Source organism: Antechinus flavipes, chromosome 4 (genome assembly GCF_016432865.1).
Source record: "Antechinus flavipes isolate AdamAnt ecotype Samford, QLD, Australia chromosome 4, AdamAnt_v2, whole genome shotgun sequence".
NCBI classification, from domain to species: domain Eukaryota; kingdom Metazoa; phylum Chordata; class Mammalia; order Dasyuromorphia; family Dasyuridae; genus Antechinus; species Antechinus flavipes.
The window spans coordinates 103,208,467-103,223,434 of record NC_067401.1 but is presented as its reverse complement, the minus strand read 5'-3'; positions in this window follow the sequence as shown (position 1 = coordinate 103,223,434).

Genomic DNA, 14,968 nt, shown 5'->3' with positions numbered 1-14,968 from the left:
GAACTAAGCGTGGATGACAACATAATATTTTCTCTCTTTTTGTTGTTTTTTGCTTATATTTTGTTTTCTTTCTCATTTTTTTCCCTTTTCATATGATTTTTCTTGTGCAGCACAATAATTGTAGAAATATGTATAGAAGATTTGCACATGTTTAATATATATTGGATTACTGCCATCCAGAGGAAAGGGTAGAAAGAAGGGGGGAAATTTGGAATGCAAGGTTTTGCAAGCATCAATGTTGAAAAATTATCCATACATGTTTTGAAAATAAAAAGCTTTAATAAAAAAAAAGAATTTGGAGGCTATATCATACAATGCATATATGCTTAGTATTGTTATTACTTCATTGTATATGGTTCCTTATAGCAAGATATAGTTTTCCTGCTTGACCCTTTTAATTAGGCTAATTTTTGCTTTTGCTTTTATGATAATGATTGCTATCCCTGTCTTTTAAAAATCTATTCTAGCACAATAGCTTCTGCTCCAGTCCCTTATTTTAATTTTGTGTGTGCCTCTCTCTTTCAAACATGTTTTTTTGTAAACAACATATTGTTTCATTCTGGTTTCTAAGCCATTTTGCTCTCCACTTTCACTTTGTAGGTGAATTCAACCCATTCACATTCACAGTTATAATTATTATGTATTTTCCTTCATCCTATTTTCTTCTGTTTATCCTTCTGTTTGTCTTTCTGTGTGTGCCCATATGTGTGTCTTTCTTTGTTCTGTTTCCTGTCCCTCCTCTAAAAGTCTATATTGCTTCTGACAACTGTCTTCTTTTATCTGTTCTTCCTTTTATCACTCTCCTTTTATCTTATCCCCTTCCCTTCTTACTTTCCTCTTGGGTAAGATAGATTAATTTGACACTTGAGCTTTGGTGCATCCTTTTCTATTTGACCAATTCTATTTTAAAGTGTTTTTTCTTTAGTATGTTTTGTGCCTTTTACCAAGCTCTTAATATCTTTTTTATTATTTTCTTCCTTTGCTGTAATTTCTTTACCTTTTTTTCCCCTCCATATCTCTCATTTGATTTTGAAAAAAAAAATCTAAAGCTCTTCTATGAATTCTTACTGGACTTGTATCCAATTCACATTTTTGTGAGACTTTGCTTGTGACAATTTTGTCTTCTGAGTTTGTAATACCGATCCTCCCTGTCACTATTGTAGCTTTTTATAGTCAGCTTCTTTTTTTGTTATTAATCGCTCATTTTCCACCCTATTTCTTGATTCTGCACTTCGGTTCTGTTACCATTAGGGGTCCAGGAAGGACCACTGTCTCAAGCTTAAGACTATTTTGCATTGTTGCTTCCAGAGCTATTTTTTGAAGGAAAATATTGAAAGATCTTGACCAAGTGCTTTCTCTATTCAGCTACCTAAATTCAAATATTCTTAAGTGAAGAAGTATTGCATAAATTAAGTATTCATATACCAAGAGGAAGAGTAGTTCACAATGTGAAAAGCTTACAAGACATTTTTCATAGCCAGAAAAGATGCTATTTATTACCTGAAACACTTCACAATGCAAATCATATATGATTCAAGTCTAAATCATAAACAATTAAGCAAGATTCTTTCAGAGACATGGACATTTAAAGTTAAAGGGAGGAGAGGAAGGGAAGTAAGGGAAGGATCTAGTGAGTTAAGGAGAAATTGGAGGGAGTTAGGGAGAGGCCTAGTGGAAAAAAAAAAAAAAAACTATTATGTTCAGCTACTTGTCCAGATACACAATGAGACAGGAGGAAGTAGAATATGCTTTTTAGATATGCTAACAAGACCATGTAAGAAGTTGTCCTACCTTTGTGTGTGAAGACTGGAACAAGACAGGTAGATCAAAGTTCTGACAATGGCCTGATTAAAGTTCATGTTTTACATCATATATGGCAACTCAGCTCTCCACCAAACTGGATCAGAAATTTATTCTTCAACCAACTGGTTGATCAATAAACTTTTATTAAGAACTTACTACAGACCAGGTACTATGCTAAGTGCTGGGAATACAAAAAGAAAAAAGACAGTTCCTGGCCTCAAGAAGCTCACATTTTTTAGGAATACTTCTTATAGCTCTACTATAGATACACCTCCAGTCATTCCCAATTATACATATACACCATTTTACACTGAGTTTCCTGCCCAGGAGCATTGCTTCACCTTAAAAATTTCATCATGAAAAACAATCGTAGGGAAAGAAGTCATCTGTCTCTATGATGAATGCCATTTTTTCTCAGGCTCTTTGCTTTTGAGAAGTAAACAAATAACACAGAATGTCTTGGCCACATCCTATATCACTGCTCTCCCAGTTTTTATATTTAGGAGTTTGGATTTCTTTTGCCTTTTAATATGCAACATATTATAGTGGAAATGCAAGAAATGCAATCCTAAAAAGATTTGAAACAAGAAACCGGAATTTGAATTCTGGTTCTGATAACTAATCTATAGTGGTGACCTTGGACAAATCCTTTAGAATTTCTGGATCTCAACTTCTCCATTTATAGAAAAATAAGGAATGGGACTGGGGCTGGATTTGTCATTGACATAGAGGATGTTTAAATGAGAAAATCCCCTCTACCAATATAAGTCAACACCTTTTCCACAGCTTCTAGTATTAAAGAGTTGCCTAAAGCACTATGAGATTAAATGACTTGCTCAGGGTTACTCAGCCAGTATGTGTCAGAGGCTGGACATGAAACCAACTTTTAAGTCTCATCTCTATCCACTATGTGATGTTGTCACTAGCTATAGAAATGGAGGTTATAACACCTGCACTCTCTATCTTTGTAGGTCTATGGTAAGCACTTTATAAACTTGGAGATGTTTTATAAATGTGTTTCAAGTAGTAACAATAAGTGAATTAACATATATGCTATTTTCTTAACAAAAAATTATTTATTATTTTAACAGCACAGATGTGTAAATAACTTAGTGCTATATTCCTGTTTCCCCACTGTCCCCACTTGAAGAATGCCTATTCATTAAATCCAAACACTGTTTACCCATTGGTGGCTATCTGAAATATAGGTGCCAAGGAGAGGTTAATTAATTTCTAATATCTATTCTTGCAACCTTTAGGAACCTAAACTTAGAGTGGGAAGGGACCTTATAAACTTGTCTAATCTAACACCCTCATTTTTACAGATGAAGAAATGAAGAAAAGAAAAGTGAAAAGGAAGCAGAGAGGCCCAGGGAAGAGATTATATAAAGCCCCAAGAAAATTGTCCAGAAGCACACAGAATTAGTAGTGGTTAGGATTCAAATGAACGGAAGGCTTTCTGACTCCAGATTTAAAGTTTGTTCTGCTGTACTGTATTGATATAAACTGTGTCCCTTTGATCTTTTTTTTGGGGGGGTGGACCTGGGTTAGAGAAACCCTAAAATCTCAACCCTTCCTGGCCTCTGGGAGGAGCCCCACCTTCCTGTTTGTAGGGAAACTCCCATAGAGATCTCCATCTACAATTCAATTGGAGATCTTGGCCTGGGGGATAATCACCACCCTTTATTGAATTGAAAATTAGTCCTTCAAACTCACCTGTAGATCTACTCCCTATCTTCAGGCCATAAAAACCCAATATAATCAAAGGCTGAACCCCAAAGCTTTGCTAATTCCTAATCAGGAAAGCCCACCGGGGAAGTTATTTCTCAATGTAAAACCCTCTTTGCTAAAAACCTACCTTTGCAAAAAATCCTAACAGGATTTAGCGCATTGAGGAAGTTGTTTCTCAGTGTAAGAAAGCCATTTTCGCCACAAACCTCACTGAATCAGGATTGCAAATTCTTTCACAAAGAACCTGAGGCATCAACTAGGGGATCACTAACCCTCATTTCCCACACTTCAACAATACCTTAACTAATTTTAATGATGGAAAATTCACATCAATCTTTACCTATTATGTATGCTTCTAGTATGGTACCAAAAGGTTCTTATTTTTGTGGCCCAAATAGTCAACAAAAAAATTAATACTACCCAATCCTTAATTGCCAATCAAAGGCCAGCTCTTGGGATCTATGTTGAAGAGAGAGAGTAGAGGAAAAAGAAATTGAATGACACAAGGAACTATATAGGGCTTCAACATAATCATTGACATAAGCCAATCTTGTACCCAAACTTTAAACAAATTGTTTTGCCATATTATTTTTTTCTTTTTCCTTTGTAAAAGGACTTTACTTCAGTATTTCAAGAATAGGGAGGTTTTATCTATGTGTATTGCTTCCACCTTGCAGATCACAATCACTTCATGCTTTAGAACATGATTTAATAAGTTGCTTGAATAAACTAGATTGGAAGTGTGTAGAGAGGAGAGAAATACTATATTGTCCAATAGTGATTGATATAAGATGGGCAGGCTTCTGTTCTAAAGAAGGGACTAAATGATAACTATTAGCTTAGTGAGTGTGGTATGGATTTCTAGATGTTGTCAAGGTATTATCTATTACACATATATCTCTCCTATTCCATTCTTACCTACCCACCCCCAAATTTTTTGTGGCTGTTTCCATCTCCAATGAAGTGTCAGGGGCACCATGGAAAGCAGAAGTGCTTATTAAGGAGCCACCAATTATACTATGTCCTCTTCCTCCAATTTCCTGCCTTTCTCACATCGTCCTAGTGAAAAGCAAACATGTCTCACACTTTTATCTTAAGTAGTAAATCTGGGACAGACTAGAGCTTTTCCTTCAGCCTTAAAATTTTGCTCAATTAGTAATGTTTGAAAAACTGAGTACTTGCAGGTATTCAAGAAGTACTAGCAGAAAGAAATAATGAAACAATTATATAAAATAATAAAGCCCTGGTTAAATGAAACATGTTCTACAGCAGAAATCACTCAGCTTTATTATGCTGAATTCTTTATGTAGATATATGTTACTGAAGAAGCTAAGTATTACTCTATCATGATTTCCAAGATGATTAAGTAAATATATAATTATATAAGCCTTATTCTAAAAGGGTAAAAGTTGGTAGATTATAAGTGATAATCCATAATTATCCAAGCAATTATCAAAATTTACAAATGTTAAATTGCAGAAGTGTAGGATTAGGTAGAGAAATCTTAGGGAAATGGAGAATATTTTTAAATGGAGAAACATTTCTCTTCTTCCCATTCCCACCCCACCCAAAGGGAAAAACTCTCTCTTAAAAGGTCAAGATCTCTTTACATTATGTTAAACCAATCCAAAGGATGGTGTATTTCTTCTAAGACCAGTTATCATCCAAATGTTTAATTCGTATCTGAGATTCTAGTAATCTTATTCTGATTTGGAGAGTCCTCCAGAAACAAATAATATTTTACTATTTCTTTTGTTACTATATAATCCTCTCATTACATGGAGCTATAGGCATATGCTAAGGTACCAGGACCATTAGGTTTTCCTGTAATTGAGAAAACAAGACTGCACACTAACAGCACTAAAATAATACACTCACATTTTGGTTAACAGTGGAAACAATTATTTTAAAACACATGCCTCATCTACTTATTTTTTCACTGACAAACTTCTTTTAAGAATACTGGATTATTTCCTAAAGACTCCAGTATCTTAATCTCCATACAATTATTTTGGATTGAGCATAAAAATCTTCCCAGAGACTCATATAATTCTTAATCATGTTTATCAGTGTAGTGAGGATCTAGTTTTGAGTCAAGATGTTTTTGGTTATACAATGTTCCTCCAAGTACAAAGTTCAAAGTTATATTTTGTAACATTCATTTTCCTGCATAACAGCATTCTCCTCAAAATGTACTATTTAGTTCTAGAAAGTGACTCAATTAACCCAATATTCACCCATAACCTTGTTTTTTTTTTTTTTTTTTACATGTTATAGTTAAAGCTGGATATAGGGTAAATTTATACAGTATCCATAAGGGGAATTCCCATTCTGCTACTCTTCTTACTCTATGTATATGTGTATGGGTTTTGTTTTTTTTTTAATTATATGTTACAGACAGATCTATTTTCTAGTATACTTCTGTCAATACCATTTCAATTATGGTCAAATCCATATACCAAGTTATTATCATATGAGATATAATCTTCTTAAATTTTTATAACCAAGATCTTCCTAGGTCATTATAGCTTGAGAATATTGGGGGAGAGAAGTAGGCTTTTAGGGAATCGGGTGATAGGAGAAGAAGGCAAATATCAGTAAGAGAAATATTATTTGTTGCCAGTAATGTCAGCAAACTTCTAAGCTTTTTTACATCTCCAAGTCGAAACATGCCTTTTCCTTTGGAATATCATTAGTTTAAACTCAGCAGAGGTTCTTTGTGGAAGTTTTATTTTATTGCAAAATGAAAGTGAATAATCATTAATGTGCTCAGATGAAGAAATTGAAACTATTTCTAGCCATATGAAAAGATGCTCCAAGTCATTATTAATCAGAGAAATGCAAACTAAGACAACTCTGAGATACTACTACACACCTGTCAGATTGGCTAGAATGACAGGGGAAAGATAATGTGGAATGCTGGAGGACATGTGGGAAAACTAGGACACTGATATATTGTTGATGGAATTGTGAATACATCCAGCCATTCTGGAGAGCAATTTGGAACCATGCTCAAAAAGTTATCAAACTGTGCATACCTTTTGACCCAGCAGTGCTACTACTGGGCTTATATACCAAAGAGATTTTAAAGAAGGTAAAGGGACCTGCATGTGCAAGAATGTTTGTGGCAGCCCTCTTTGTAGTGGCCAGAAACTGGAAACTGAGTGAGTGGATGCCCATCAATTGGAGAATGATTGAATAAATTGTGGGATGTGAATGTAATGGGCTTGAAACTCTTGAGTCGATGCACTGAGGTCAGGACTGTCGAGCACTTAAGGCTAACTACCAATTGGACAATACTCTATAGGCATGTGCTTGGAAAATGGCCCTTCCCACTATTCGTGTTGGCTCAATGATTGGTGTATACAGAGGATTGTAGGAGGGACTGGGGGTAGAATAAGACTAGCCAGAGTCACTTTGGCGATAGATGAGGGAGAAGGAAGGTTGCAGAGATTCTGCTTCCATCCAATGCAATCCTACCTCTAAAGACCAAAAATAAAGACCAAGGATTTTTGCTTATCCTGACTCCGGCTGATTCTAAGACATCCAGGGTGCTAACGTGGTCTTCACATTTGGTGCCCACGTGGGGACCAAGGACCCTAATTTCACTGAAGAAGTCCCTGGTGACCAGGAAATAGGGTGAGTATTTTAATAGACAACAGGGAACTTACTTTGCTAAGGGCTAAACTAGTAACCTTTTCTGGCTGAAAAGGGGGCAGATATTGGGAAAAGATTCTCCCCCAGCCCCAGCCTCAGCCCCATGCCCCCCCACGCCCCAAGGAGGCACTATAGAAAGCACGCTTAAGTTGATCAAGGGACAAGGCTTAATTGTAACTTGGTTGCAGATCGCTAGACTCTTGGGTACATTAGAATGCACGTCCCCTTGGTTCTTAAAGGAAGAAGAGATAGGACTAGATAATTGGAAACTGGTAGAAGAGCAACTATGTGAATACTACAATGATAAAGGTCCTTGTTCAATTTCCAAGAAAACATTCTATATATACAACATAAAACAATTGACCTTAAAGAATCCTGCAAGTTATAGAAAAAAGAAAAATTCTACAAATGGCCAGATGAGAAAGTGTGAGGAAAATGAGGAGGACAAGGAGGGATTAAAAACAGTATCACCAGAGGGCATGGGGAGTTGTGAGGATAAAGGGTGTGATGAAGGGTGTGGTGAAGGGCATGGTGATTCAACCCTCCCTAAACTGAAACTGGTTCTTGACATGCCCCCATCAACTTCACCTTCCAGGATGGAGGGGGGGAGGAGTAGTGAGAGGGGCAGTGACACCAGCACCTCCCCACCAGCAATCATCCCCTCCTAGGACTAGATTGCAAAAGGCACCACTTAAAGCCACAGAAGAAGGGCAGGATTTAGCTGATTTGAAAATAGGAATGTATCCTGTGATTCAACAGTTTAACTCATCAGGTCAAGAAATTAGAAGATATGCTCCTTTTAATATAGAAATCCTCAAAGACCTGAAAAACGCTTGCACTCTTTATGAGGCTACATCAGCTTATGTTAAGATGTTATAACAGAATTTGGCTTATGAACCCCTAGGGACCGGAAATCTATAACAAGGACATGCTTAGAACCTGGACAAAACTTGTTGTGGCTTTCTGAATAGTGAGCTCTGTAGGATACAAGCCCAATAAAATAGTGAAAATGGAGTTCATACTCCAATCACCTGTGACCAACTAACAGGTGTACGTTCTTATGCAGAAATTTCAGTACAAATTAATTACCCCTTAGCAGCACACAAGCAAATTGCTGCTGCTGCTATCAAAGCATGGGCTTCTCTCCCCAATGAAAATGACAAGGGTGAAGCTTTCACAAAAATAACACAAGGGCCAAATGAACCCTTTGCTGATTTTGTGGGTTGTTTGCAGACAGCTGTCGTACGAATTAATGGTGAAAATGCAGTAACAGACATTATGATAAGGCATCTTGCTAAAGAAAATGCTAAAGAGGTTTGTAGAAGAATTATACTAGGACTACACAAGGATGCTCCTTTCAGGGGATCATAAGATGCTGAGCCACAGTGAGTACAAATGCCTTTTCTAGCCAGGCTATGATGCAGACTCCCCAAAATCCCAACATGGGAAGACAGGGTCCCTTTTGGCAAGGGACTTCCAGAGAGACTCATCAATGTAAAGTAGGGCATCTGAAAGCTCAATGTTGGCATAGAGACAGAGTGAGAAAACAGAGTGTAAAAACAAGACCCAATGCCCCATGTTCAAAAGCACCAGAGGCTTCCATTGGGCCTCAGAATGTAGATTGATTCAGGGAAATGGGATGAGGGGCCCAACTCCAGGGCCCCAGGCAAAAAAACATTTGAGTCATGTTGGCAGCCGATGTTACACCCAGAGAGTGCCTAGAAATTCAGTATTCAGACATGACCAATCAGCCAGGAAGAAAGCTGATGGGAGAAAAGGATTACAATTGGGGAGAATAGAGTTGTATGCATCTGGGACAACTGAGATGCCCCCTGAAGAGGGGAAATCTGTTTCTCTCCAGCCTATAGATCCCTTGCCTCCAGGGACAGTAGGCTTGACTATTTTACTTTCTGAGTGTACTTACAAAACAGTGTCCATCCATACAGTGATGTGGGAAACTGGGGAATGTGCAGATAATATCCCAGTCACTAATACAGTAGACAATGTGTGACTTTTCAACTAGGAGAAGTAGTAGCATCAGGTTTACGGATACAGACTCCTCATAAGCAATCTGGTGATAGTCACCCAGATTCTGACTCCAAGCAACAAAATCCAGGAATATACTGGACAGCAGCTGTGACAGCTGACTGACCTATGCTCACTATCTATATAAATGGCATACTGTTAGAAGATTGATAGACACTGATACAGATTGTACAGTCATTAGAGGTGCCAACTGGTCCAGTCACTGGCCAAAGATTAAGGCAGACACCTACATGTCTGGCATAGGAGGATCAATAGCAGCTGAAGTTAATGCTACCCCTTTGAGATGGATTTTTGAAGGTGAAACAGGAGTTTTTACTCCTTTTATAGTTGAAAAAATCCCCATCAATCTGTGGGGAAGAGACATTTTACAACAATTAGGATTAAAAGTCAAAAATTTTTAGGCAGGGCTGTTGTTGAAGGCCTGCCGTGTTGGCAGGAATGGAAAACTGATACACCAGTGTGGATAGGACAGTGGCCCTTAGGTAGCAATAAAATTCAGGCCTTATTAGATATAGTACAGGAGCAACTTGACCAAGGACACTTACAACCTTCTCTAAGTCCTTGGAATTCCCCAGTATTTGTTGTAAGAAAGAAATCTGGAAAATGGAGGATGTTGTCTGATTTAAGAAAGGTAAATGAACAGATGGAAACTATAGGAACTCTTCAGCCTGGGCTTCCATCTCCTACTCAATTGCCTAGAGAATGGCCTCTTTGGATTATAGACATTAAGGATTGTTTCTATTCTATCTCTCTAGATAAGGAGGATATGAAAAGATTTGCCTTTTCAGTGCCCAGTGTCAACTTAGCCGAGCCTTATAAAAGATATGAATGGACAGTTTTGCCACAGGGAATTAAAAATAGCCCTACTATCTGTCAAATGTATGTTGCTGCTGCTCTTATTCCAGTAAGAAAAGCATTTCCAAAAGTTATGTTATTATATTGCATGGATGATATATTGGGATGTGCACCTGAGGAACAAATGTTAGAAGCATGTCTACAAAAGACCATGGAAACACTAAGGTACTACAAATTGCACATAGCTCCAGAAAAAATTCAAAGACATGCTCCTTTTGAATATTTAGGATATGAAGTTTATCCCAAGGTGCTTACAGTACAAAAACTTTCCTTAAGAACAGAGAAGTTAAACACCTTAAATGACTTTCAGAAATTGATAGGAGATATCCAATGGATGCATCCAGTGTTAGGCTTGACTACCTATCAATTACAACCATTATATGACATTTTAAGGGGAGGCAGTGCTTTAAACTCACCACACCAGCTTACAAAAGAAGCTCAAGAGGCTTTGAGAGAAGTTGAACTGGCTTATCCAATGTGGTTGAAAGAGTCACTCAAAAACCCTTGGAAATATCAGTTTTTGCTACACAAGAGGCACCCACAACAGTCCTTCATCAAAGAGATAGTGTGATAGAGTGGGTGAACCTCCCGGCACAACCAGAATAAAGCCTTACTCCTTACCCAGTGCTTGTGGCTAGAATTTTATTAAAGGCCATTAAGTGAGCAGTACAATTATCTGGGATAAGACCTGACAAGATATACACCTTTTATACTAATGCACAAATTAGTATATGCTGTAACCATCCCAGAGTGGCAAATTTTATTGGCCATGGCTCCAAATTTCACACATGGGTCTCTATTAAAGATAAGCAGACAATTACATAATTGACGATGGATTCTTGAAGAAAAGGTTTCTAAAGTTCCTCTTAAAGGACCAATTGTCTTTACAGATGCAACCAAACATAATATTTGTGCTATATACTCTCGTGACTTAACTATAAAGAGAGTAGTCAGAACTCCTTTTCAGTCCACTCAGCAAAACAAATTGTATGCGATCATGCTAGCTCTCACTTATTACCCAGGAGACATAAATATAATATCTGATTCAGCCTATTCAGTAGATATGGTACAAAGAATTGCCACAGCCCAAATAAAATTTGCAGCTTCTAATATATATCAGCTCTTTAAGGAACTTCAGGAGCAAGTGAGAAAGCATCCAGGAAAGATTTATATCTTGCATGTCCACTCACATAGTGGACTTCCAGGTCCTATTTTTGATGGGAATTCAAAGGCAGATAGCCTTTTAACTATGTTAGCCATACACCTTTATTTCAGGAGGCCCAGGAATCCCATTCTAAATACCATCAGGCTACTCGAGCTTTGCATTTTCAATTTGGGATAACAAAAGAGGAAGCTAGGAGCATAGTAAAAAGATGTACAGCTTGCCTTCCTTTCCACGCTCCTACACTGCCTCCAGGAAAGAACTCTCGTGGTTTGAGACCCCATGAAATCTGGCAAATGGATGTGACCCATTATTAATCTTTCGATTGTCTGTCTTTTATTCATGTTGTAGTAGACACTTTTTCAGGATTCACTTTTGCAATACCAGCAGCAAAAGAGACAGCCTGAGTGGTCACTGAATTCCTTATACAAGCATTTGCAATTGTGGGTGTCCACAAGCAATAAAAACAGACAATGGTCCTGCATATACTTCTAAACATTTTGCATACTTTTGTGCACAGTATAAGATTTTACACATCACTGGCATACCTTTTAATCCTCAAGGACAGGCAATAGTAGAGAGGAGAAACAGAGACATTAAGATGCTCCTCCAAAAACAAAAGAAAGAGGGAGCCACAGGTAACCCTAAAGAACTTCTAAATCTAGCTCTTTATACTATTAACTTCTTGAGTTTTGACAAAGATGCACTGGCTCCAGCAGACAGCTTTTATAACCCACTAGAAGAGCAGTGTCCAGTGTGAACAGCTCCACTATCTTTAGATAATCGCCAGGTAATGTGGAGAGACCCAGAAAGTGGTGAATGGAAGGCACCAGAAAGGTTAACTGCTTGGAGGAGAAGGTTTTCTTGTATCTCCACAAATGGAGAAGGAACCAGATAGGTGCCAATGAGCTGTATTCGCCTTGTCCATCAGAGAGAGATGGAGCAGACCCTTGAAACAAAGGAGAAGACCCAAGAAACATCGAATGGTTTCATTGCTGACTGTGCCCAATTATGGCGTTTGACTCATGAACATCAAAAATTGATGATTCTCTGAGACATGATAAGATTATTGTAGGACTTCAAAACCCTCAGGAATCATTGGATTCTCTAAGATATTATAAGACTGTTGTAGGACTTGAAAATCCTCAGGAATCATTGGATTTTCTGAGAAATGATAAGACTGTTGCAGGATTTCAAAATCTGCTGGAATCATTGGATTCCCTAACACATAAAAAGACTGTTGCAGGACTTGAAAAACTGTGGGGATCATTGGATTCCCTGACACATGAAGCAATGGATAATAGATTGGTTTTGGACTACCTTTTGGCTGCTGAAGAAGATGTATGTGTGACTATTGTTTACATACCCTTCTTCTAGGACTTAGGGAAATCTTTTACAATACCATGTTGATTTATATTATTTGTTATGCCACTACTTGCATTTACAATTCATGTTTGTTACACCACATCAAGCCTGCACTGGCTGTGGGGAAAGTCACCACTAATAGCCTGTGCGTTATTGCTATGTGCTTTTGTAATGCCTCCCATGCTGATGGGATTTGTGCATATCTGTTTCTAATAAGACCCTTCAGCCCAGAAATACACTAGCAATCTCCACTTCCCTTTGGTGCTTTTCATCTCCCTTCCCGAGATGTCAGGGAGGGCATGATCATCTCCTTTTTAGTGCTTTCACCTCCTTTCCTGAGAAGTCGGGAGGGGGAGGGAGGCATGATCACCTCCTTTTTGGGGTTCTCACCTCCCTGAGAAGTCAGATCTGGTTTTACCACCTGTGTTCTAAAACCAAAGAAAGCGGGAGATGTAATGGGCTTGAAACACTTGAGTCGATGCACTGAGGTCAGGACAGCAGAGCACTTAAGGCTAACTACCAATTGGACAATACTCTATGGGCATATGCTTGGAAAATGGCCCTTCCCACTATCTTGTGCTGGCTCAATGATTGGTGTATACAGAGAATTGTAGGAGAGACTAGGAGGTGAAGTAAGACTAGCCAGAGTCACTGGTGGTAGATGAGGGAGAAGGAAGATTGCAGAGATCCTGCTTCCATCAAATTCAATCCTACCTCTAAAGACCAAGAATAAAGACTAAGAACTTTTGCTTATCCTGACTCCGGCTGATTCTAAGGTATTCAGGGTACTAACGTGATCATCACATATGAATATTATTGTTCTGTAAGAAATGACCAGCAGGACGATTTCAGAAAGGCCTGAAGAGACTTACATGAACTGATGGTGAGTGAAATGAGCAGGACCAGAAGATCATTATATACTTCAACAACAATACTATATGATGATCAATTCTGATGGATGTGGCCCTCTTCAACAATGAGATGAACCAAATCAGTTCCAATAGAGCAGTAATGAACTGAGCCAGCTACACCCAGGGAAAGAACTCTGGGAGATGACTATGAACCACTACATAGAATTCCCAATCCCTCTATTTTTATCTGCCTGCATTTTTTATTTCCTTCACAGGCTAACTGTACACTATTTCAAAGTCTGACTTTTTTTATACAATGAAATAACTGTTTGGACATGTATACATATATTGTATTTAACTTATACTTTAACATACTTAACATGTATTGGTCAACCTGCCATCTGGGGGAAGGAGTGGGGGGAAGGAAGGAAAAAGTTGGGACAAAAGGATTTGCAACTGTCAATGCTGAAAAATTATCTATGCATATATCTTGTAAATAAAAAAGCTGTAAATAATAATTTTTAAAAAGATTTTTAAAAATTGCCACAAAAAATAATCATTAATGTGACTGTTTGAAACATTTATTAGGAGGAGGGAGACAAAGAAACAATAGCTTCTATCAAAGGATCTAGAACAGGATGGTGAAACATTTTTGTTGCTGTTGTTTAATCTGCTCCCTCCAGTCTGGATGTTATGTGATATATATTTTCTTTATTATCTGATATATTTAAAGACAAGTATGTGTGAAAGAAGGATCTATATTTTTAGTTCTAAATATCTGCCAACTATGGGAGATAATGAAGAAAAGTTGTATTCTACTCATCCTGCAACCATCCTTAAATTACAGGGATTAAGATGGCATCTGACCCATAGAAATGGTTTGTCAAATCTAACCCCTATTTTTAATTATTTTAAAGAGCCATGCCATCTTTTCAGTTATAGAAGAATACGGTCTGAAGGCCGCGTTCAATATTGCCATAGAAAATATTACCAATAGCAATCAGTTCTAACTTTATTGCTGCTGCCGCCTCCACCCTCACTATCCTTCCCAAGGCTGCCTCTGCGATGTGGGTAAGGCTTTCCTTGCTTGTTCTGATTCAGGACCACCAAAAGTGGACAGTTCTCTGGTGCCCAGGCACTGATTTAGGAAGAAAGTTGAAGGCCATCTCTCTCTTCCCAGTTGGCTCAGGCTATCAGGAAGAAACCAATCTATTATCCCCAAAGCCTTTTCTCACATACATATACACACATATTCACGAACGCACACACACTCACGTGCTAGTCTGCCTTTAAGGATAAGGGAAGGGAACCTACAGCTGCCAGAGCCCTTTTCCTGACAAGTCTTGACTTCATTTGCCCCGCCTCTAAAGCTGAGAAGGAGATGAAGGAGGTGTCTTCTGCTCCTGGGCCCTCCCAATCCCTTCCCTCTCCTTCCGGGTAAGCGGTTCCCATTGGCCAAACGGGGTATTTGGAGGTGCGAGGTGGAATCCGCCCTCTT